At 45.3% G+C, this 24,993-nt stretch overlaps 1 protein-coding gene across 4 annotated transcripts in view; it reads left to right on the top strand.

Moving 5' to 3' along the window:
* PPP2R2A (protein phosphatase 2 regulatory subunit Balpha) overlaps window positions 1-24,993 on the top strand; it is a 1,574,838-nt gene that overhangs the window by 472,234 nt on the left and 1,077,611 nt on the right. The window lies entirely within an intron of this gene.

Here is a 24,993-nt window from a genome sequence, read left to right as displayed (position 1 = left end):
CCGAGCTGTGATTTGTGTGCATCTTTTCTCAACCACAAATGCAGCAGTTTCTTTGCATTGATCCCTCTCAGAGGGGGAATCCCCCAGGGATGCGCTCACGATTGGCTTCTGAGTATCTTGTATGACTTTTCACCTTTGCCTTTAATTCCCGGAGTACTGAAGAAAGCCAGACACAATTGATCCTCATTGCCCCCTTCTGGCCTCGGCAGGTGTGGTTCCCCTTTCTACCGCCTCACTTGAGGCACCCACCCTGGGTGCTCGATCCATCTCCGGATCTAATATCCCATCGGTCTCTACTTCCACTCCTGAATCTTCAGGCCCTTCGTCTGACAGCATGGTATGTCCACTTTCAGTGATCTTGACTAAGTCCAGGCTAGCCTCACCCTTGAAGGATATTATCCTTGCTTCCCAGAGATCTTCCACTAGGACAATGTATTTTGGTAAATGGAAGAGATTTTCTGTCTGGGCAAAGAACAAGAATCTGGACCCCTTTTCGGCTTCCATTCCCGAGATTCTTCTCTTTCTGACTTCCTTGTTTAAGGAAGAGGCCTGTTTCTCTACGATCAAGGTTCAATTAGCAGCAATTTCAAATTTTTATCTTACGTAATCTACCTTTTCTTTTTGACTCTGTAAAGCTTTTTTGAAATATGTTTTTCTGTTACGGCCCCCTGTTAATCCCCATCTTCACTGTGGGAGCTTGCCTTGGTGCTGCAGGCATTAACAAAACTACCCTTCGAACCGGCTGCTTCCTGTGATCTCAAATTTTTTTTCTTGCAGGACCGCCCTTTTAGTGGCAGTAACTTCAGCGAAGAGTCTTTGAGCTACAAGCTCTTACAATTAAACCACTCTACTTCATTTTCCATAAGGACATAATGTCTATAAAACCCGATCCATCTTTTATGCCCAAGGTAGCTTTGACAGCTAATCTCAGTCAATAAATTCATCTCCCAGTATTCTTCCCTAATTATGCCAATAAAGGGGAATGTATTCTGCACACCTTGGATGTTCATCACCAACTACGTTTCTGTCTTCATAGGACCAAGGAATTTAGACGTTCAGGCCAGTTGTTTGTAGCCTTTTCTGTGAACAGAAAGGCCAGGGGAATATAGAAGGTTACGGTCTCTTGCTGGATTTCGCAGTGCATTTCCTTCATTTACTCTTAAGAAGATGTTCCATTTTCTGCACCAGTAAAGGCTCATTCCACCTGGACGGTGTCTACCTCAACTGTTTTTGCAGATAGTCAAGCCTTAGATGATGATTGTGCAGCAGCAACAGTGGTCTTCACCTCACACGTTCATCTCCCACTATAAGTTGGATTTGATTTCTAGAGGAAGGTATTCCTTTGACTCCACGGTTCTTTGGCATGTTCTTCTTCGAGGCCTCCCAAGATTCAGGTAGCTAGGGACTCTGACCCTAATGTGAGGAATGGTGACTATGATAACATCAGGTTTATAGGTATGTACTTACCATAACTTAGCATCTGTGTTATCTGTAGTCACCATTCATCACAGTCCCACTCTCCAGCCCCCTTCCTGAGAGGTTAGTAGGCTGTTGGTGGACCTGTGTTGGTGGTAGTTTTGGTCTGTCTTCTTTTCTTATACAAACTTGATCTGAGGGGTTAGAGAACAGCAGAGCATCATTGGAGGGGAGAAGCTTGAGCTAAGCTGTTTGAGTATGCTGGCTCGGATCCAATGTTGGATCTAGGACCCTAACATGATGAATGGTGACTACGGATAACACAGATGCCATGTTATGGTAAGTACATAACTATAGCTGTATAACAATTCTTGTATTTTTTTCTTAATTGTTTTCATATAATTCGTTTTCTTTGTCATAGTACTTTCTATTATTGTGTTCTAAATCTTCCACTGCATCATTATTTATATGTTTTTATATTTTTCTTTCTCTACTTTTCTCACATTAATTATATTGCCACTGTAAAAAAAAAAAAAAAAAAAAAAACGAAATGTGTATATGTATGCATGTGATATATATATATATATATATATATATATATATATATATATATATATGTATATATGTGTGTGTGTGTGTGTATATATATATATATATATATTTTTTTTTTCCTTCTTAAATATTCTCTACCATTCAGACCAATTTTTATAAAATTCTTATAATATGATCTTTCCATAACTGTATTACTAATACTTTTAATTCTTTCCATTCTTTCTCATTTATTCTTTTTATTCCTTTGCCTATTTTTATATATTCTTTGTTTTCCTTTCTTTAGTCATATTGCAAGATGATATACTGCGGTGATGATGCTGCAGTACCATTGTCGCCTCACAGTTAGATGTTGCCCGTTCGATTCTCAGAGTCTTCTGTGTGGCGACATGCGTGAATGGGCGTTCCTTCGTTGAAGGTTGTGCGTTAGGCCTGGCAAGCCAGCATGTAAAGCTCTACTCACAATCATTAGCGGACTGGAGTTTCCGCTGTGGCGACCCCTAACCAGGAAAAGCCGAAAGACACGAAGTCATATTGCAAGATGAGCAGAAAATCCTGTTTCAACTACTTCTCTTTCTCCTATAACTAATCTTTCATTGCTATATAGACCCTTTTATAAAGTCCATGATTTTTTTGTCCCAAAGTTTTAACTTGCCACATATTACAACATCCAACATTTTTCGTGTATCATTTCCTTTTGTTTTACACTTGCATCTTAAATCAAAATTAAAGTCATGATGTGATTTGTATTAGTTTACCAATTTACTGTTTTTGAACTTGAATGTTGAGACAAGAACATTGAAACTTAAAAACATTGCAGTACGCAAGTATCACAATCCACATAACCTTTGATGTGGGCTGCAATTGTTAGGTCTTGTGTTTAAGTTTTGATGTTCTTTGTGTTTCACTATTGCAGTCATCACATTTGGGTTATCCCTGCCAGGGTAGCCCTCGGCCAGCCCGAATACCAGAGACATAGTATTTCTGCGTCAGTTGTTGTCGCTTGAGGACTGACGTCAGGTCGGCAGTAATATAAAGTAAGGTGGCCGATGCCATTACGTCAGTCTTTCTTGCCGTGCAGCCCGAAGCAGAAGCAGTTCGCACGAGTGCCAGTCGGGCGCTACCTAAGTTGGTCTCCGAATTGAAGTTGAAGTCTTCTAAAGTTAAGTACCCGTTGGGGATCCTTTTTTCTTGCACTAACCAATGTCAGAAAAAGTTAACAGTTGTCTCGCCTGTGGGAAGCAAGTACCACACCGAGACTTTCAGTCTTACTGCATCACTTGTTTAGCCCCATACCACGACGTCCCCCAATGTTCTTCGTGTGTCACTGTTGCAGTCATCACATTTGGGTTATCCGCCTGCAGGTAGCCCTCATTTGGCCCGAATACCAGAGAATTGGTATCTCTGCATCAGTTCCTGTCGCTCCAGGACTGACGTCAGGTCGTCAGAGGTATAAGAACAGGCAGCCAAAGCCATTACTTCAGTCTTACTTGCCGAAGAGCCAGAAGCAGAAGCAGTTTGCACGAGTGCTGGTAGGCCGCTGTCTGAGTTTTCATTTACGAATTGAATCATCCCGAAGTCTTCTAAAGCTAAGTACCCCGTTGGGGATCCTTTTTTCTTGCTCTAACCGATGTCAGAAAAAGTTAACAATTGTCTTGCCTGTGGAAAGCAAATATCACACCAAGAATATAATGCTTACTGTGTCACCTGTTTAGGCCCAGACCACGATGTATCTTGCTGTCTGTTTTGTGCCATTCGTCATCCGGCCCTTTTTGTCCCTAAATACTTTCGTTCTCGATCTCCGTATTCCGAAATGGCTTCGGTAAGCCATCCGACTACCGATATTCCAAAAAACATAAGGATAAAGACAGAGGCAGACAGCACAAGTCCAAAGCTGCCACTGACGTTTCTGTTAAGCTAGTCGTCAGTTTGCTGGTACTCAGTGAGGTGCTTTCGCAGCCCCTGATGCCTGCTTCAATAGATTCGCAGTCCTCTACCGAGACCCGTTCAGAGTCCAGTATGCCGCAAGACTCTTCAACTATGGAACCTGCGAATGTGTCTACCTTGGATGTGTCAGGAGGCATTGAGCAGGCACCGGCTTCTAAGGAAGTTCTTCACACTACGGATGTTCGACACAAACCGATAATTTCAGTTCTATCTAAAACTACCGAGTTTCTATGGCCAAAAAGTACTCGCTACGCCTAGAAAACTGATGACCAAAGCACATGCATATGCTCCCTTGCCACATCAAATGCTTAGAATGGCAGAAGACATTATTATGCTGATTAGGGAAGTCAGCCTTCCTCTGCTAAGAAAAAAAGAGATCAGTCCCCAGCAGCTTCAACAGAACGAGTCCGATGACCCTGAGGGTTCTGATTATGAAGACACGTGCCCTTATCTGCTTATGAGGATTCAGATGCAGATGAATCCATCTCCTCTGCCTGTCCTCCAGAGGATTTTTCTTTTGGTGAAAACTTACATACTTTTAAGAGAGCATTTCCATTGGGAATGCCAAGACTATCCGGGTACCTGTCAAATCTTCGAACTCTGAAAATTTCGAACGTTACATGGTCAAGACCAAACGTTTGAAATTTTGAGTGCTCAAAGATAGATTTTTAACGGCACCGTATGGTGCAGATAGGGAGAATTTCCCTTTTCTGCACTGAAGTGTGGTATTGGAGTTGGTCTATTTAAGTAGGGTTGGTGTGGGAGGTGCAGGGGGGCTTTCCCCTTGCCTACACTATTAGTGTTTTTTTTCTATTTTTTTTTTATGTTCGAACATCCATATGTCAAACATTTGGTCTCGACCATATAATGTTCGACATTTTGGATGTTCGAACATTTAACATAGACCCGACTATCCTCAATCCAAAAAGAGACTCGGAGAATTTCTAGACTTGCCACAACATAGGCCTTTAGCAGTACCCCCAGTCATGGAAGTTATTGATGATGTCTTCATGGAATCCAGTCTTACTCCTGATACTTTACCCCCTTCTCCTAGGAAACAATACAGGTACTACAGAGTACCTGACTCTCACAAATTCCTTTTCAGAAATCCTACTGCTGACCCAGAGGTCATTTCCCAGGGGCCTAAAGGTATCAAAGCAACTACAGCTAAGAATCCCACCCCTTCGGACAGGGATTCCAGAGCTTTGAACAGATGGGCTAAGAAAATATACTTCTGCAACTCTCGCCATTAGGGCTTTGAATTGTCAGTTTCACATGCTGAAGTACCATCAATATATTCTGGAACTTATTAAGCAAAAAATAGCTACCTTTACCGACTGCGCATAAAATAAAGAATTGCAAGAGCTTGTGCATTCTGCAAGCCAATTCAGCAAGCATACATTGCAGCGTGGCTTTGACGCCCTAGAAGCAGGGCAGCATTCACTGGTTCTGTACTGCGAAGGCATGCTTGGCTTAAGGAGCAGACCTTGCCAGACCATGTCAAATCAAAATTATTAGATGCTCCTTTGAACAAGGACAATCTGTTTGGCACCAAAGCAGAAGAGGTTCTTAAACAGATGGAAGAAAAAAGCTAAATCTATGCAGACAGTCAAATAATTCTTGCAAGTACAGCCTCCTAGATGCAGTAGGCATTGCCCCTCGAAATATTGGTCCTTTCCAGCCCCCTCGAGGCCATCTCAAACTAGACCCAGGGGAAACGGACTCCCCCAGACTTAAGTCTCATGGTATCCATAGATATAGGCAATGGAGTGCCTCCACCTCTAAAGCAGGGAGTTCTAAGCCACCCCCTTGTGGAAAGAGTTCCCAATGACTTCTCAACTCCATTCCCCACCTCTGCCCAACTGCTTGTGTCCCTAGGAGGAAAACTTGCCCTTCATGCAAAAAACTGGATTTCCATCACCAAAGACAGATGGGTCCTCAAGATTGTATCCCAGGGGTACAAATTTTACTTACACTCACTGCCAACCCTAAAAGGGTTCCCAGACCTTCCTCCAAACCAGTGAGCAGAGGCACAACACCACGTTCAATCCCTGCTCTCTATAAGGGCAGTTCAACTTGTTCCTGCAGAACAGATAGGTCAAGAATTCTATTCCAGACTTTTCTTGGTACCCAGAAAAGAGGGCACTTTGTGCCCAATCCTTGATCTTTCAATTATCAACACCTTTCTGGTGGTACCAAAATTCAAAATGCTCACTCTGCACCAGCTTCTACCTGTGCTAGCCAGAGATGCCTGGTTAGTCACCCTAGACTTAAAAGAAGCCTGTCTGCACATCCCTATAAGGGAGTCATGCAGGAAAAATCTACGCTTCAGGGCGGTATCTATGCACTATCAGTTCTGTGCACTTCCCTTTCGCTTATCCACTGCTCCCAGAGTATTCACAAAATGCCTGTCTCCAGCCATTGCTTACTGCAGACAGAGAAATATTCAAATGTACCCCTTCGTGGATGACTGCCTGCTTTAGGCAGACAGGAAATGCTGTTGCAGCACCTGACATTTGTAAAAAAAAACCTTCCAACCTCTCTGGGGTGCACCATCATCGAAAAGAAATCAAAACTAGTCCCCAGTCAAAAGATTGTATTCCTGGGAGCAAGCTTGGACACAGCATCCCAGGTGGCATTCCTCACTCCAGAAAAACAAGCCTATCTGACAAGACTATTTTACTCAAATGGCCACCAGAACCCAGCCATCCACAAGGAAAATTCTGCAGGCCCTAGGCTTCATGGCCTCATGCATCCTACTAATTCCATATGCCAGACTGCATATGAGGAAACTTCAGTGGTACTTAAAAAAGTCTTTGGTGCCAACATTCTCAGGACCTGGAAACAGTCATTCCTATCATACCCTGTCTAAGGACAGAGTTTCTTTGGTGGGCAGCAGCATGCAACCACAACAAGGGTCTGCCCTTTACTCAACTTCATGCCGCCGAGACTCTAACCACAGATGCATCAGACTATGCCTGGGGGGGGGCACACATGGATGGCAAATGCATTCAGGGCCACTGGAGCCCAAGTCAAATTCATCTGCACATGAGCCAAAAAGAAATGCTAGCTCTCCAGCACACTCTGACAGATTTCAGATCCCTACTCTCACTGGGACACCTGCTAATAAAACCAGACAACACCACAGATGTTCCTCGTATTTCACTGCTGCAGTCATCACACTTGGGTTATCCTGCCGTCATGCGGTCCCACAGTCGTCCAGAGTTCCAAAGTCTTGCTCCGGCGTCTGTTGCTGTCGCTTCTTCCCTGACGTCAGTGCGCCAGGGGTATATAAGATGCAGCCGACGCCATTTTCTTCAGTCTTTCTTGCCGCGCGGTGCCCGAAGCAAAAGCAGTTCGCAAGTGCAGGTCGGCCGACTCCTGAGATTTTCGAATTCTAATTTCAGAACCGAAGTCTTCAATAAAGCTAAGTAACCCGTTGGGGAAACTTTTTCTTGCCTCAGACCGATGTCAGTAAAAGTTAATAATTGCATTTCTTGTGGGAAGCAAATACCTCATAAGGATTTTCATTCTTACTGTATTCCATGCCTAGGCCGAGAGCACGACGTCACTAGCTGTCGGTTTTGTGGTAGATTTAACAAGCACACTGTTAAACGTCGGTTTGATTTTGCTCGCCATTATTTTGGCCGAAGGTTCAATTATACCATGCTGTTGGAACAACCGACGACCGGAATATACAAAAAACGCAAAGACAAAGATAAGGACTGGCATCCAAGGTCCAAAACTGACTATGAACCCTCTTCTAGGCCAGTCGCCGGTTCTCAGTGAGGCGCTTTCGCAGCCCCTGACACCCGCTACCTTAGAGTCACAGGCCGCCCTCCGACTCCCACGTGGAGATTTCTAGGCCTCTGGAAACTCAAGGTATTGGGCTTATGGAAATTAACTCCTCAGATGGGTCCGGAGCCACTAAGCAGGCATCGGCTTCTGAGGGTGTTTTCAGACCTTCACAGCTTACCATCAAAACAACAACCAAGTCTAAAACTCCTTTAAAGAAAAAGAAACAAGTACAGCATTCACCTGGACTGGCCTCCATGCCTAAAAAGCAGATGCTCAAAATGGCCAAAGACCTAATTACTCTGATCAGGGGTTCCCATCCCCCCTCCTGATAAAAGGCCTAGGCAGGATACAGACACTGATTCCTCTGACCAGGTTTCCATTTTTTCTGATTCCTCTTCAGACCAGGGGTACTCTTTACCCCCCTATGAGGACTCTGATGCTGATGAATCAATCCCTTCAACCTCTCCTCCTGGTGATTACTCTTTTGAGGAAACTTTACATACCATGAGGGAGCATTTCCATTGGGAGAGCCAGGATTATTCAGAATCCAAGAAAAGGCTCAGATTTTCTTTTATTGCCTCAGCACAGGCCCCTTGCTATTCCGCCTGTGTTAGATATTGTGGATGATGTGTTCTCTGAATCCAGTTTAACCCCTGATTCTTTGCCCCCAGCACCAGTCAAGCCGGATAGGTACTACAGAGTCCCTGACTCTCACAAATTCCTTTATAAAAACCCTGCTGCTGACACAGAAACTATTTCCCAGGGTCCCAAAGGGGTAAAAGCTTCCACTGCTAAAAGTCCAGTTCCCTCTAACAGGGATTCTAGATCATTAGATAGATGGGGAAGAAAGTCTACACTTCTGCAACTCTAGCAGTAAGGGCTTTAAATTGCCAGTTCCACATGCTTAAATACCAACAATATTTAATGTCTCTGTTAAAACAGAAAATGCTTACAAGCTCAGAAGGTCCTGACTATAAGAAAATGCAGGATTTATTGCATGCAGCTGAACAAGTGGGCAAACGTATACTCTACAATGTGGTTTTGATTCATTAGAGGCTTCTTGTAGAGCCGCAGTTACAAGGATCTGTGATTCGAAGGCATGCTTGGTTAAAAGAACAAGGTTTACCTGATACTGGATGCTCCTTTACAGCATGATATCTTGTTTGGTGTTAAGGCAGAAGAGGTATTAAAGAAAATGGAGGGTAAGGCAAAATCTATGCAAACAGTGAAGGATTTCTTACAGGTACAGCCACCTCGATTTAGCAAAAATTGGCCTTCTAAAAATTGGTCCTTTCCAGTGTCAGACCACAAAGAGGCCGATCTCAGCCCCAAGGCTCTTACAGACCCCGACAGTGGGGTGCTTCAACCCCAAAAGGAGGAGAAGACAAGTCACAACCTTATAGGAAACAGTCCCAATGACTTCCCCCTTCAGATGTCAAGTGCTTACCTTTTGGCAGCTCCCTTAGGGGGAAAACTAGCACTTTTTTCACAAAACTGGCATATAATCACCCAAGACAAATGGGTTCTGAATATTGTGTCTCAAGGTTACAGGTGCCACTTTCACACTCTACCAAGACCAAAAGGAATGCCAGACCTGCCACAAAATCAATGGGCAGAGGCACAAAAACAAATTACAGCCCTCATGGACAGGAGAGCTATTCAAAAAGTGCCACAACAGGAACAAGGACAAGGATTTTACTCAAGACTTTTCTTGGTCCCCAGAAAGGACAAAGCCTGGAGACCCATACTGGACCTATCTACTCTAAATACTTACCTGGATGTTCCGAAATTCAAAATGTTGACACTACAGCAACTTCTTCGTATGCTGGGCAAGAAGGCTTGGCTTGTTACTTTGGACCTCAAAGAGGCATACCTGCATGTCCCAATAAGACAAAATTGCAGAAGATACCTCAGATTCATAGCTGGCACAATGCATTACCAATTCTCTGCACTGCCCTTTGGCTCATCTGCTGCGCCCAGGGTCTTCACAAAATGCCTGGCACCAGTAATTGCATTTTGCAGACAAAAAGGAATTCAAATATATCCCTACTTGGACAACTGTCTTATTCAAGCAGACAGCAAGGACATTCTTCTAAAGCATCTGGCGTTTGTAAAAAGATTGCTGATTTGTGTAGGGTACACAGTAAATGAAAAGAAGTCAAAACTAGTGCCCTCACAAGAGATAATATTCCTGGGTGCCAGCTTAAATACAATGGCCCAGATGGCTTATCTCATGCCAGACAAGCAAAGACAACTGACTCAGTACTTTCAGTTGATGGCAACAAAAAAACAACTCCCTGCAAGAAAAATTCTGCAGGCCTTGGGGTTCATGGCGTCCTGCATACTACTAGTACCATATGCCAGACTGCATATGAGGAAATTACAATGGTACCTAAAAAGTGTTTGGACTCAACACTGTCACAGTTTGGAAGCAGTAATACCACTTATTCCCTGCCTTCAACAGGAGTTTCGATGGTGTGGGCACAGGCATGTCACCACAACAAGGGACAGCCTTTCACTTTACCCACAGCCAGGCAGACACTAACAACAGATGCCTCGGATTACGCCTGGGGAGCACACATGGCAGGAAAATGTATTCAGGGCAAGTGGGCCGCAGAACAAATGCATCTTCACATCAATCAAAAAGAGATGCTAGCTATACAAAATGCCCTAACAGCTTTCAAGGACCTTCTGCATCCAGGACAACTATTACTAAAGACAGACAACACCATAGTTATGTGGTACATAAGCAAGCAAGGGGGCACTCATTCCTATCCCCTCTGCAGACAAGCCATGACTTTGTGGAACACAGCACTGACCTGTCATGTTCATCTGCAAGCACAATTCCTGCCAGGAAAGAAAAATACTCTGGCAGACGACTTAAGCAGAAACATCTTGGACCTTCACGAGTGGAAATTAAATCCACACGTATTCAGCATGATAACACAAAAATGTGGGTGACCAGACATAGATCTCCTCCCCTCTGAACTGCCAACTACAGAAATTCTGCACAAGGACTTAACCGCACACAAGCATGGAAAGTGGATGCTCTCTCGTTCAGCTGGAAAACCCTAAAAGTTTATGCCTTCCCACCGCTGCCTCTCCTTTCAAAGGTACTCCTAAAAGCCAGACAAGAAAGGCCAAAAGTGATCCTGATTGCCCCAGACTGGCCACGCCAGCACTGGTACCCAATCTTAAAGAACTTGGCTCAAGGCCCAGCATGGATTTTACCTCAAATTCCTCATTTTCTGACTCAACAAAACAATCATCCTGCACAGCCAGCTCAAAACCTTAAACCTGGCTGCATGGCAGATTACTTAGCCAAGCAGCCAGCACCTCTATCTAAAGCTGTTATGGATGTAATTTTGGAGGCCAGGAGGGGCCCAGCACCAGGAAATCCTATTCAGAAAAGTGGAAGAGATTCTGCGCCTGGAACCAGGCACAAAGCTTTGACCCTCTTGTTCCAAACATTCCTCAGATATTACAATACTTAACTTAGATGCTGGACAAAGGCCTATCCTTTTCATCCGTTAAGATCCACGCCTCTGCCATCTCAGCTCATTACAACACGGATCCTCCTATTTTCTCTCATCCATTATTAAAACAGTAGCACAGAGGGGCTAAAAACATAAGACCGCCCCGGAGAGCACCATCTCCAACTTGGGACCTCAACTTTGTCTTGGAAAAACTAACTTTACCTCCTTTTGAGCCAGCCAATTCAGCAGAATTAAAATATGTGTCATGGAAAACTGCTCTGCTTCTGGCAATAACCTCAGCACGAAGAGTCTCAGAGTTACAGGCACTAATGGCAGAGGAACCTTTCATCATTTTTCATCAGGACAGGGTTTCTTTAAGAACAAACCCTACCTTTATGCCAAAGGTGATATCCAGTGTGGCTCTTAACCAAACTATACACTTGCCAACTTTTTATCCAAATCCCCAGAATAAAGGGGAGAGACTTCTGCACTCATTGGACATACACAGACAGTTACGCTTCTACTTGGACAAAACAAAAGCATTCAGGAAAACTGAGCAATTGTTTGTAGCGTATGCTGCAGGATCACAGGGAAAGGCTGTTTCAAAGCAGACCATTTCAAAGTGGATAGGACACTGTATCCATTTCTGCTACACGCAGCATGGAAAAACTTTACCTAGCAACATTAGGCCACATTCCAACAGGGCAACAGCCACTTCAACTGTCTACTTCAGAGGAGTACCTACCAAGGATATTTTGGAAGCTGCAACTTGGAATTCAGTCCACACCTTTACCAAGCATTACCACTTGCCTCTCTACTCTAAATCCAGAGCTGGCTTTGCCACTGCAGTGCTGCAGGGCCTCATAGCCACCCAGAATCCTCTATAGATCCAGCCACCCTACCTCAGCTTTGGGATTCAACCCAAGTGTAATGACTGCAGCAGTGAAACACTATGAACATAGTACAGTTTTGTACCTACCATAAATGTAGATGTTAGAGTGTATTCACTGCTGCAGTCTAGGTTACCCTCCCTCCTTCCCCTCTTTCTTACCTAGGACTTATCTATACCTTTCTACCCTATACAACCTGTGTGGTGTATTTGCTTGTAACTGAAGGTATTGTCTTTATTTTTTATGTATGTTTTATTAGCAATATGTATTGCCTACCTATTTGGGGGCACCTGACATCCGGGGCAAGAAAAACTGAAGAAAATGGCTTCGGATGCATCTTATATACCCCTGGCGCTCTGATGTCTGGGAAGAAGCGACAGCAACCGACACCGGACCAAGACTTTGGAACTCTGGCTGACTGCGGGACCCCTTGACGGCAGGATGCCGACTGCGGGGACCACCTGATGGCAGGATAACCCAAGTGTAATGACTGCAGCAGTGAATACACTCGAACATCTACATTTATGGTAGGTACAAAACTGTACTTTATGTGGTCCATCAGCAAGCAGGGGGGGAGCCCACTCTTACCCACTCTGCAGGCTAGCCATGGCCCTGTGTAACATGGTCTTGGACATGCAGGTCCATCTGGAAGCTCAATTCCTGCCAGGCAAACAAAACTCACTTGCAAACGACTTAAGCAGAAATCTCCTAGACCTGCACGAGTGGCAATTAGAGCCCAGCACCTGCGACCTTCTGATTCAGAAATGGGGGACCCCAGAGGTGGACTTCTTTGCCTCCCCCTGCAATCACCAGCTCAGCAAATTCTGTACCAGGACACCTTACAGCAGGGCCTGGAAAGAGATGCCCTGTCCTTTCTGTGGGTAAATCTCTCAGTCTGTGCCTTTCCCCCTCTGTCCCTTCTCTCAAGAGTATTGCACAAGATAAGACAGGACAAACAAAGGACAGTTCTGATTCCCCCGGACTGGCCACGTCAGCACTGGTACCCACTCCTGCGCAGCCTGTCACTGGTGCCACCCTGGCACCTACACCAGAACCCAACCCTGATCTCTCAGCAGGAGGGACATGTCTTGCATCCACCACTGCAAACCCTAAATCTTGCAGCCTGGCTTATTCCTTGAATTCTCCCCCAGTAACCAGCCTAAGCAAGCAGGTGCTGGACGTCATTCTTGAAGCCAGAAGACCCAGTACAAGGAAATCCTATGCTGATAAGTGGAAAAGGTACTGCTCCTGGATTCAATCTAAAGGAGAGGACACAACTCTGCCCTCCCTGCCTCTAATCCTGGATTACTTAGCAAATCTACTCCACAGGGGCCTATCCTTCTCCATTAAGATCCATGCCTCTGCCATTTCTGCTCATTACAACACTGAGTCACCTGTCTTCTCTCACCCTCTTATCAAACAGTTGCTGAGAGGGATAAACAACTTAAGGCCGCCAAGGAGAGCACTCACCTGCTTGGGACCTTAACTTTGTACTGGAACAGCTCACACTTCCCCACTTTGAGCCTGCAGCGTCAGTAGAGTTAAAATTCCTCTCTTGGAAAACAGCATTGCTTCTGGCCATCACTTCAGCTAGAAGAGTGTCTGTGCTACAAGCACTTATGGCTGTGGAACCCTTCATTATTTTCCATGTTGACAGGGTTTCCCTCAGGACTCATCCTTCCTTTATGCCTAAAGTGGTGTCCAGTGTGGCTCTCAACCAATCTGTCCATTTGCCAACTTTCTTCCCTAATCCTCAAAATAAAGGGGAAAAGATCCTGCACTCCTTGGATGTGCACAGACAGCTCAGATTATGCCTTGATGGAACTAAGCCCTTCAGGAAATCTGACCAGTTACTAGTCAACTTTGCACCAGGGGCAGAGGGCAAGGCCATTTCAAAACTTACAATTGCCAAATGGATAGCACACTGCATCCATTTCTGCTACAAGCACCATGTGAAACCAACCCCTCAGGGGGTTGGAACACATTCCACTAGGGCAACTTCTACCTCTACAGCATTCCTCAGGGGAGTCCCTACCAGGGACATCCTGGAACCTGCTGGCCCAAGTTCTGTACACACCTTCACCAAGCATTGCCACCAACCTAGCTTTTCCAAACCCAAGGCAGGTTTTGCAACAGCAGTCCTGCAGGGCATACTAGCCAACCCAAACTCTTCTTGACTGCCTCCACTCTTCTTCAGCTTTGAGAATCTACCCAAGTGTGATGACTGCAACAGTGAAGCATGAAGAACATAGTACAGCTGTGTACACTTACAATAAATGTAGATGTTCGAGTGTATTCACTGTTACAGTCCTTGGATGTTCTTCGTGTTTCACTGTTGCAGTCATTACATTTGGGGTAATCTGCTGGCAGGTTGCCCTTAGTCGGCCTGAATTCCAAAGTCTTGGGTCCTGCGTCAGTTGCTGTCTTCTCTTCCATGACGTCAGGTCGTCAGGGGTATAAAACCTGCAGCTGACCCCATTTTCTTTAGTCTTTCTTGCCGCGCAGTGCCCGAAGCAGAAGCATTTCGCAAGTGCCGGTTGGTCGACACTGAAATCAGAACCAAAGTCTTTAATAAAGCTAAGTACCCCGTTGGGGAAACTCTTTTCTTGCTTTTTACCGATGGCAGAAAAAGTTAATAATTGTATTACTTGTGGGAAGCAAATACCTCATAAGGATTTCCATTTATACTGTATTCCTTGCCTAGGCCCTGATCACAACGTGCCTGGCTCTCGGTTTTGTCTTAGTTTTAACCAACGCACTATTAAGCGTCTGTATATTTTTGCATCTAAGTATTTTGGAAACAGATTTAACTACCCAGAGATGTCATCGGATAGCAATCAGACTACCGGAGTACATAAAAAACGCAAAAAAAAGGGCAGAGGAAGGCAGTTGAGATCCAAAACTGATGACGAAGCTTCTCCTAAGCCAGTCGCCGGTTCGCCGGTACTCAGTGAGGCGCTTTTGCAGCCCGATACCAGCTACCTTCGAGTTGCATGCCTCTACCGACACCCATGTGGAGTCCGGCATGCCGCAAGATACTCAAGGTATTGGACCGACGGATGTATCTCCCTCGGATGGGTCCGGAGCCGCTGAGCAGGCACCGGCTTCTGAGGGTGTATTCAGACCTCAACATTTTTATATCAAACCGATGAAATCTGCAATACCAAAGGCAAAGACACCTTCAAAAACTAAAAAAAATGACGCCTGAGCCACGTGTACAGGCCTCTATGCCTAAAAAACAGATGATCAAAATGTCTCAAGACCTTATTACCTTGATCAGGGGTACCCATCCCGCTCCAGATAAGAGGCCTAGGCAAGACACTGACTATGAATCTTCAGGTCAGGTTTCTATTTCTTCTGATTCCTCTTCTGATCTGGAATTATCTTTACCTCCCTATGAGGATTCTGATGCTGAGGAGTCTATTTCATCAGCATCTCCTCCTGAGGATTATTCATTTGGAGAAACCTTGCATACTTTGAGGGAGCATTTACACTGGGAGAGTCAAGACTTCTCAGAATCAAAAAAGAGGCTCAGGGATTTCCTCCTTCTCCCTCAGCACAAGCCTTTAGCCATTCCCCCTGTGTTAGACATTGTGGATGATGTTTTTTCGGAGTCAAGCCTGACCCCTGACTCTTTACCTGCGGCTCCCAGTAAGCCTGACCAGTTTTAGAGTCCCTGACTCTCATAAATTTTTATTTAGAAACCCTGCTGCTGATCCTGAAACTATTTCACAGGGTCTAAAGGGAGTTAAGGCCTCAACAGCAAAAAACCCTACCCCCTCTGACAGAGATTAAAGGGCGCTGGACAGATGGGGAAAAAAGGTTTATAAATCTGCAACCTTGGCAATTAAGGCCTTAAACTGTCAATTTCTTATGCTTAAGTACCAACAACATGTTATGGGATTGCTGAAACAGAAGATGATGTTGATTTCAGAATGTGCAGAAAATAAGGAATTGCAGGAGTTATTGCATGCCGCTGAACAAGTTGGAAAGCATACTTTGCAATGTGGTTTTGATTCTGTAGAGGCCTCCTGCAGGGCCACAGTTATTGGATCTGTGATTAGGAGGTATGCATGGTTAAAGGAACAAAATTTGCCTGATCGTGTTAAAGCTAAATTTCTAGATGCACCTTTACAGCATGATTCTCCATTTGGCATTAAAAGAAAATGGAAGACAAAGCTAAGTCTATGCAAACTATTAAAGATTTCTTACAAGTGCAGCCACCTAGATTCAGTAGACACTGGCTTACAAAAAATTGGTCCTTTCCTGTGTCAGACAGAGCTCAAAGGGGGCAAATCCAGACGCCCTAAGGGTTCCAGGTACCAGGCTCAAGACTCATACGGGTCAAAGCAATGGGGCGCATCCACCTCCAAATCTGGGGGAGATAAAGCGCAAACCTACAGAAAGCAATCCCAATGACTTCCCTCTGCCTACACCAAGCACTTGTCTTTTGGCAGCACCCATAGGGGGAAAATTAGCACTTTTTGCTCAAAATTGGCAATTAGTAACCCAGGACAAGTGGGTGTACTGAACATCGTATCCCAGGGATACAGATTCCATTTCCACACTCTGCCAATGACAAATGGTTGGCCAGACCTGCCAAAAAAACAATGGGCAGAGGCACAGAAACAGGTTACGTCCCTCATGGATATGCGGGCCATTCAGACAGTACCAGAACAGGAAAAAGGGCAAGGTTTTTACTCAAGACTGTTCTTGGTACCCAGAAAGGACAAGGCCTGGCGGCCAATACTAGATTTATCGATTTTGAACACATACCTGGACATTTCAAAATTCAGAATGCTCAATTTGCAACAGCTTCTGCCCATGCTGGGCAGGAATGCTTGGCTGGTGACTTTAGACTTAAGAGGCATACCTGCATGTCCCAATAAGACAGTCGTGCAGAAGATACCTCAGATTCAAGGCTGGCTTAATGCATTACCAATTCTCTGAACTGCCCTTTGGCTTATCTACTGCGTCCAGGGTCTTTACAAAGTGCCTGGCACCAGTAATTGCATTTTTCAGACAAAGACGTATTCAGATATATCCTTACTTGGACGACTGTCTCATTCAAGCAGAGAACAAAGACACTCTTCTACGACACCTGGCATTTGTGAAAAGGCTTCTAGCATGCCTAGGGTACACAATAAACGAAAAGAAATCACAGCTGGTACCCTCTCAAAAGATAACATTCCGGGGTGCAAGCTTGCATACAACTGCCTAGATGGCTTACCTCACGCCAGACAAATAAAGGCAACTGACTACTTACTTCAAACTGATGGCAACAAAAACCCAGTCTTCTGCAAGACAAATTCTGCAGGCTCTGGGCTTCATGGCATCCTGCATCCTACTAATTCCATATGCAAGACTGCATATGAGGATACTTCAATGGTACCTAAAAAGTTTATGGAGTCAACATTCACACAGTCTGGAAACAATGATTCCTCTCATCCCCTGCCTGCAACAGGAGTTTCTATGGTGGGCAAAGGCCTGTCACCAAAACATGGGACGGCCCTTCACTCTACCCCCTGCCAGCCAAACCTGAACAACAGACACATCAGATTATGCCTGGGGGACCCACATGGCAGGATGATGCATTCAGGGCATATGGGCATCAAATCAAATGCATCTGCATATCAACCAGAAAGAGATGCTAGCTGTTCAAAATGCCCTAACAGCCTTCAAGGACTTACTTCATCCAGGACGACTACTGATAGATGGACAACACCACAGTCATGTGGTATATAAACAAGTAAGGGGGCACACACTCATACCCCCTTTGCAGATTAGCCATGGCACTGTGGGACACAGCTTTGACCTACCAAATAAATCTTCAAGCTCAATTCCTGCCAGGAAAACTGATCACTCTGGCAGACGATTTAAGCAGAAACATTATGGATCCTCACGAGTTGAAACCAAATCCACAAGTATTCAGTATGATAAGAGAAATGGGGGAGCCCAGACCTAGATCTATTTCCCCTCTCCTCAAAAGTATCAATTGAAAAGATTCTGCACAAGGACTTATCACAGACAAGCATGGAAATTGGACCCCCTATCCTTCAGTTGGAAAAACCTGTCCCGTTTACGCCTTCCCTCCTCTGCTTCTTCTACCCAAGGCCCTCCTAAAAGTCAGGCAAGAGAAGCCAAAGATGATATTAATTGCCCCAGACTGGCCCTGCCAGTACTGGTACCCAGTCCTAAGGAACTTGTCTCAATACCCAGCTTGGACCTTGCCTCAAAGACCACAACTACTGTCCCAGCAAAACAATCAGATCTTGCACAATCAACTACAGACTCTGAACTTCGCAGCAGGCCTAATCATGTAATCATACAAACAATACCTCTCAGTAAAGCTGTGATGGATGCCATTTTGGAAGCCAGAAGGCCTAGTACTAGAAAATCTTATGCTGACAAATGGAAGAGATTCTGTGCTTGGAATCAAGCACAAGGAACTGATACAACAGAACCACATATTCATCAGATATTACAATACTTAACTGAGATGCTTGACAAAGGCCTATCTTTCTCATCAATCAAAATCCATGCCTCTGCCATTTTAGCTGATTACAATACAGAGCCACCAATCTTTTCTCATGCTTTACTAAAGCAGTATCTTAGAGGAGCCAAAAACCTAAGGCCTCCTAGAAGATCACCACTACCTGAATGGGACCTCAATTATGTGTTGGAAAAGCTCACCCTGCCTCCATTTGAACCAGCCGCTACTGCTGATATAAAGTTATTATCATGGAAGACAGCTCTGCTACTAGCAATTACTTCAGCAAGAAGAGTTTCAGAGCTACAGGCCCTCATGGCTGTAGAGCCTTTTTATCATATTTTACCCAGATAGGGTGTCTCTGAGGACAAATCTTACTTTTATGCCTAAAGTGGTTTCCAGTGTGGCTCTTAACCAAATATTCATCTGCCAACTTTTTATCCAAACCCGCAGAACAAAGGTGAGAGAATTCTGCATTCCTTGGACGTACACAGACAGCTAAGATTCTACTTGAGCAGGACAAAAGCTCTAAGAAAAACTGAGCAATTACTAGTGTCATATGGTGCAGGATCAGAAGGAAAGGCTATCTCAAAGCAGACAATTTCAAAGTGGATAAGCCACTGCATCCATTTCTGCTACTTACACCATGGTAAACCTGTGCCCAAGGGCATTAAGTCTCATTCCACCAGAGCTGCAGCTACTTCAGCAGCCTTTCTCAAAGGAGTACCAACCAAAGACATTCTAGAGGCTGCTACTTGGAGTTCTGTTCACACCTTCACAAAGCATTACCATTTGCCTCTCTACTCTAAGTCCAGGGCAGGCTTTGCCACTGCAGTGTTGCAGGGCCTTATAGCTGCACCAAATGCTGTTTAGCTCCAGCCTCCCAACCATAGCTTTGGGATTCTACCCAAATGTAATGACTGCAACAATGAAACACTAAGAGCATAGTACAGTTGTGTACACTTACCATAAATGTAGATGTTCGAGTGTATTCACTGTTGCAGTCCAGGTTACCCTCCTGCCATCCCCCTGTCATTCTACAGTTTATCTTTCCTTCTCTATCTTCTACAACCTATGTGGTTGCTATTTGCTTGTAGATGAAGGTAAAGTTTATATTGATGCATGTATATATATATATATATATATATATATATATATATATATAATATTGCTACCTTTTTGGGGGCACCTGACATCAGTGGCAAGAAAAACCAAAGAAAATGGCGTTGGCTGCATGTTTTATACCCCTGATGACCTGGCGTCATGGAAGAGAAGACAGCAACCGACGTAGGACCCAATACTTTGGAATTCAGGCCGACTGAGGGCAACCTGCCAGCAGATTACCCCAAATGTAATGACTGCAACAGTGAATACACTCGAACATCTACATTTATGGTAAGTGTACACAACTGTACTTTTCCCTCCCTCCAGCCCCCCCCCCCCCCCGTTTCTGTCTGTCTAATACTCACCCCTTTCAGGGGTATTGGTATTTACTTTTTACTGGTGGTGTTTTCCCCACCATAACCTAGCTCCCTGTTTGGGGGGCTCCTGACATTTGGGGCAAGAAAAACTTATGTAATGGCGTTGGCTGCCTGTTTTTATACCCATGACAACCTGATGTCCATCCGTGACAGCAACGCAGAAATACTTGGTCTCTGGTATTCAGGCCGACTGAGGGCTACCTGCAGGCAGATTACCCAAGTGTGATGACTGCAACAGTGAATTCACTCCAACATCTACATTTATGGCATGTGTACACAACTGTACTTTGTCAGTTCTGTGCTTTGTTCAATGCCAGAACTATCCATCGTCGGGAACTTATTGAAGCCAGATATTTTCGTTTACAGTCCTCGAATTGCGATATGGCTTTGGTAAGACATCCAACAGCAGATCGTCCGAAAAAAACGTTAAGATAAAGATAGAGACAGACCTCACAGGTCCAAACCTACCAACCACGCTTCTGTTAAGCTAATCGTCAGTCCTCCGGTACTCAATGAGGCGCTTTGGTAGCCCCTAATGCCCACTTCAATTGATTCGCAGGCCACTACAGAGACCCTTTCCGAATCTAGTATCTTTCGCGACTACCATTCTTTCAAAAACGACAGAGTTTCTTAAGCCCAGGGTTCGAACCATACCCAAGAAACAGACGACCCACTCTTTGGCGCCTGCTACCTTGCCTCAGTCTCAAATGCTTAAAATGGCGGAAGACCTTATCATGCTGATCAGGGGAAGCCAAGCTACCCCCTCAGAAAGGAAAAGAGATCTGCCCCCTGTAGTTTTGTCTGAACAAGAGTCAGATGAATCTGATGCATCTGACTATGAAGACACGCAACCCCTCTCCACTTATGAGGATTGTGATGCAGAGGACTCCTTTCCTTCAGCCTCTTTCCCAGAGGATTTTTCCTTTGGGGAAACTCTGCATACTTGTAAGGGAGCATTTCCATTGGGAGAGTCAGGACTACCCTCAGTCAAAAAAGAGACTCAGGAAATTCCTAGATCTTCCACAACATAGACCCCTAGCCATCTCCCAATTCCTGGATGTTGTGGATGATGATTTCCTTGAATCCAGCTTAACTCCTGACACCCTACCCTCCTGCTCCCAGAAAACCAGACTGGGTACTGTAGAGTCCCTGACTCACAAAGCTATCTTTTTAAAAATCCTACAGCTGACCCTGAGGTCATTTCTCAAGGGCCAAAAGGGATTAAAGCAACCTCTGCTAAGAATCGTACACTTTCAGACAGGGATTCCCGAGCATTGGACAGATGGGGTAAAAAAAAGTATGCTTTTGCTATCAGGGTACTAAATTGTCAGTTCCATATGCTGAAATTTCAGCAACATACTTTGGAACTCCTTAAACAAAAAATATCTTCCTTTCCTGCTTGGGCAAAATCTAAAGATTTACAAGACTTAATGCATTCTGCAAGCCAAGTAACTAAACACACTTTGCACTGTGGGTTTGACGCCCTAGAAACTTCTTGCAGGGCAACAGTGACTGGATTTGTCATTAGAAGACATGCATGGCTTAAGGAACAACCCCTGCCAGACCATGTCAAATCTGAATTGTTGGATGTCCCCCTGCACAAAGATAACTTATTTGGCACGAAGGCAGAAGAGGTCTTGAAAATGAAGAAAAAGCAAACACTATGCAAACAGTTTGGTTTTCTTACAAGTCCAACCCCCTAGGTTCAGCAGGCACTGGTCCTTTCCGGCTCCGAGTAAACCACCCCAGCCTAGGCCCCGTGGAAACAGACCCCGCAGACAGCAGCCCCAGAGAATACAGAGATCTAAGCAGTAGACTACCTCCACTTCAAAACCAGGTAGTTCTAAGCCACCCCATTATGGTAAGAACTCGCAATGACTCACCTCCTCCACCTCCCCCCTCTGCCCACCTTCACTTAGCCCTAGGAGGAAAGCTCTCCTTTCACTCAAGGACCTGGGCCCACCATTACCATGGAACAATGGGTTCTGAACATTGTATCTCAGTGCTACAGATTTTACTTCCATACCCTTCCAACCCCAAAAAGGGTTCCCAGATCTACCACCAAATCAGTGGGCAGAGGCTTAAAAGTAAATCCTTTCCCTGCTGTCTGTGAGAGCAGCAGAGCACGTTCCTGCAGAACAGATAGGCCAAGGCTTCTACTCCAGACTTTTTCTTTTGCCCAGAAAAGATGGCACCTGGCGCCCCATCCTCGATCTATCCATTCTAAACACTTTCCTGGTGATCCTAAAGTTCAAAATGTTCATCTTCCAGCAGCTCCTACCCATGCTCTCCAAGGATACTTGGCTAGCCACCCTAGATCTAAAAGAGGCTTGCCTCCACATTCCTATCAGGGAATCATGCAGGAAATATCTCTGCTTCAGGGCAGGATCTCAACACTTTGTTTTCTGCATTTCCCTTTGGCTTATCTACTGCTCCCAGAGTTTTCACAAAATGTCCGGCTGTGGCCATTGCCTTTTGCAGACAAATATTCAAATGTACCCATACTTAGAAGACTGCCTTATTCAGGCAGACAGCCAGGAAAAGCTACTCAAGCACCTGGTCTTTGTAAAGACCCTACTAACCTCCCTAGGTTACACAGTCAACGAAAAGAAATCCAAACGTGCCCACCCAAAGGATAATCTTCCTGGGAGCAAGTCTGGACACAGCATCCCAGCTGGCATTCCTTACACCAGAGAAACAAGTTTTCCTGACAGCCTACTTCTCTTACTTCTCTCAACTAGCCACCAGGCCCCAGCTGTCTGAAAGGAAGATCCTACAAGCTCTGGGGTTCATGGCATCTTGCATTCTACTCATTCCATATGCCAGACTGCATATGAGGAAACTTCAGTGGTACCTAAAGAGCCTTTGGTGTCAACACTCTCAAGACCTGGAAGCTCTTCCACCTATAATTCCTTGCCTCAGAAAAGATTTTCTTTGGTGGGCAACAGCATGTTCCCACAACAAGAGAATGCCTTTCTTCCCATCCCCCGCCGCCCAGATCCTCACCACAGACGCATCAGACTACCCTTGGGGTGCACACCTGGATGGCAGGTGATACAGGGCCAATCGAGCCCAGAGCAAATCCCTCTGCACATCAAGTCAAATAGAGGTGATGGCTGTGCAGCACGCCTTGATAGCCTTCAAGCCTCTTCTCTCTCCAGGGGCTCTCCTGATCAAAACAGACAACACCACTGTGATGTGATACATCAACTAGCAGGGAAGGGACTCACTCATACCCTTTATGCAGATTGGCCATGACCCTTTGGCACACAGCCTCTGCCATGCAACTACACCTGTTAGCACAATTCCTACCAGGCTCTCTCAACTCTCTGGCAGACCAATTAAGCAAAAATCTTCTTCACCCACACAAGTGGCAACTCAACAGAAGTACCTTCACCCTAATAACTCGGAAATGGGGAACGCCGAAGGTCGACCTCTTTGCCTTCCACACCAACCATCAGCTCAGCAAATTCTGCACCAGGGAGCATCACTGCATGGCTTGGAAAGTGGATGCCCTGTCCTTCCCCTGGGTCAGTCTGTCGGTCTTTGCCTTTCCTCCCCTACTTGTCATCCCCAGGGTACTGCTCAAAATAAGGGAGGAAAAGCCAAGGGCCATTCTTATAGCTCCAGACTGGCCCCGGCAACACTGGTACCCCTTGCTGCCCAGCCTGTCCCCGCTATCCCCATGGCATCTTCCTCAGATTCCAAACCTCCTGACCCGGAGGGGAATTCATGCATCCCCAATTGCAGACACTCAGTTTGGCAGCTTGGCTTATTCCCTAACCCCAAACCAGTCTGCTAACCTTAGTAAACAGGTTCTGGGTGTTATCCATGAGGCCAGACGTCCTAGCACCAGAAAGTCTTATGCTGATAAATGGAAAATGTTCTGCACCTGGATCCCAGGCTAAGGGAGCCAATATGTCACAGCCCTCCCTCCCTCCCTCTCATCGTGGATTACTTAGCTGACATACTACACAGTGGCCTTTCTTTCTCCTCTATAAAAATTCATACCTCTGCTATTTTTGTTCATTTTCCCACTGAGCAGCTCCTTTTTTCCCACCCTTTGATCAAACATTTCCTAAGCGGGGATAGCATCTTGAGGCCACCCAGAAGGGTGCCAACACCAGCTTGGGACCGTAGCTTTGTATTGAAAAAGCTCACCCTGCCCCCTTTCGAACCAGATTCTTCTGCAGAGCTAAAATTGCTCTCTTGGAAGACAGCATTCCTTCTGGCCATCACTTCAGCCGGAAGAGTCTCTGAGCTGCAAACACTCATGTCTGTGGAACCCTTCATCATCTTCCATGCAGACAGGGTATCCCTCAGAACTAATCCATCATTCATGCCCAAGGTAGTGTCCAGTGTGGCTATCAACCAATCCATTCATTTGCCCACCTTTTTTCCTAATCCCCGGGAACAAGGGGGAAAGGATTCTTCACTCTCTAGATGTGCACAGACAGCTCAGATTCTATCTAGACAAGACTAAATCCTTCAGATCTATTGCTGGTTAGCTTTGCTACAGTGGTAGAAGGCAAAGCCATCTCCCAAACATTTCCAAATGGATAGCACACTGCATCCATTTCTGCTACAAACAGCATGGAAAGCCTCCCCCCAGGGGGTCAGGACACAGCAGCCTCCACCTCTGCAGCTTTCTTCAGAGGAGTCCCCACCAGGGGCATCCAGGAGGTTGCCACCTGGACATCCGTTCTTACTTTTACCAAGCATTACTACCTGCCTCTCTTCTCCAACTCCAGGTCGGGGTTTGCCTCTGCTGTCTTGCAGGGCATCCTAGCCAGTCCCTTCTTTCCTTGACTGCCTCCACCCTTTTCCTCAGCTTTGGGAATCAAACCAAATGTGATGATTGCATTTCCTCAGTATGTAATGACATGAAAAAAAATATTGCTAAAGGCGAAGTTGACTTCAGTGTTCTGTGGTGTAAAGGCCTATGG

The sequence above is a fragment of the Protopterus annectens genome, chromosome 9.part0, assembly GCF_019279795.1.
Source record: "Protopterus annectens isolate FY-2018-M chromosome 9.part0, PAN1.0, whole genome shotgun sequence".
Classification (NCBI taxonomy): Eukaryota; Metazoa; Chordata; order Ceratodontiformes; family Protopteridae; genus Protopterus; species Protopterus annectens.
This window is presented reverse-complemented; position numbering and strand designations above follow the sequence as displayed.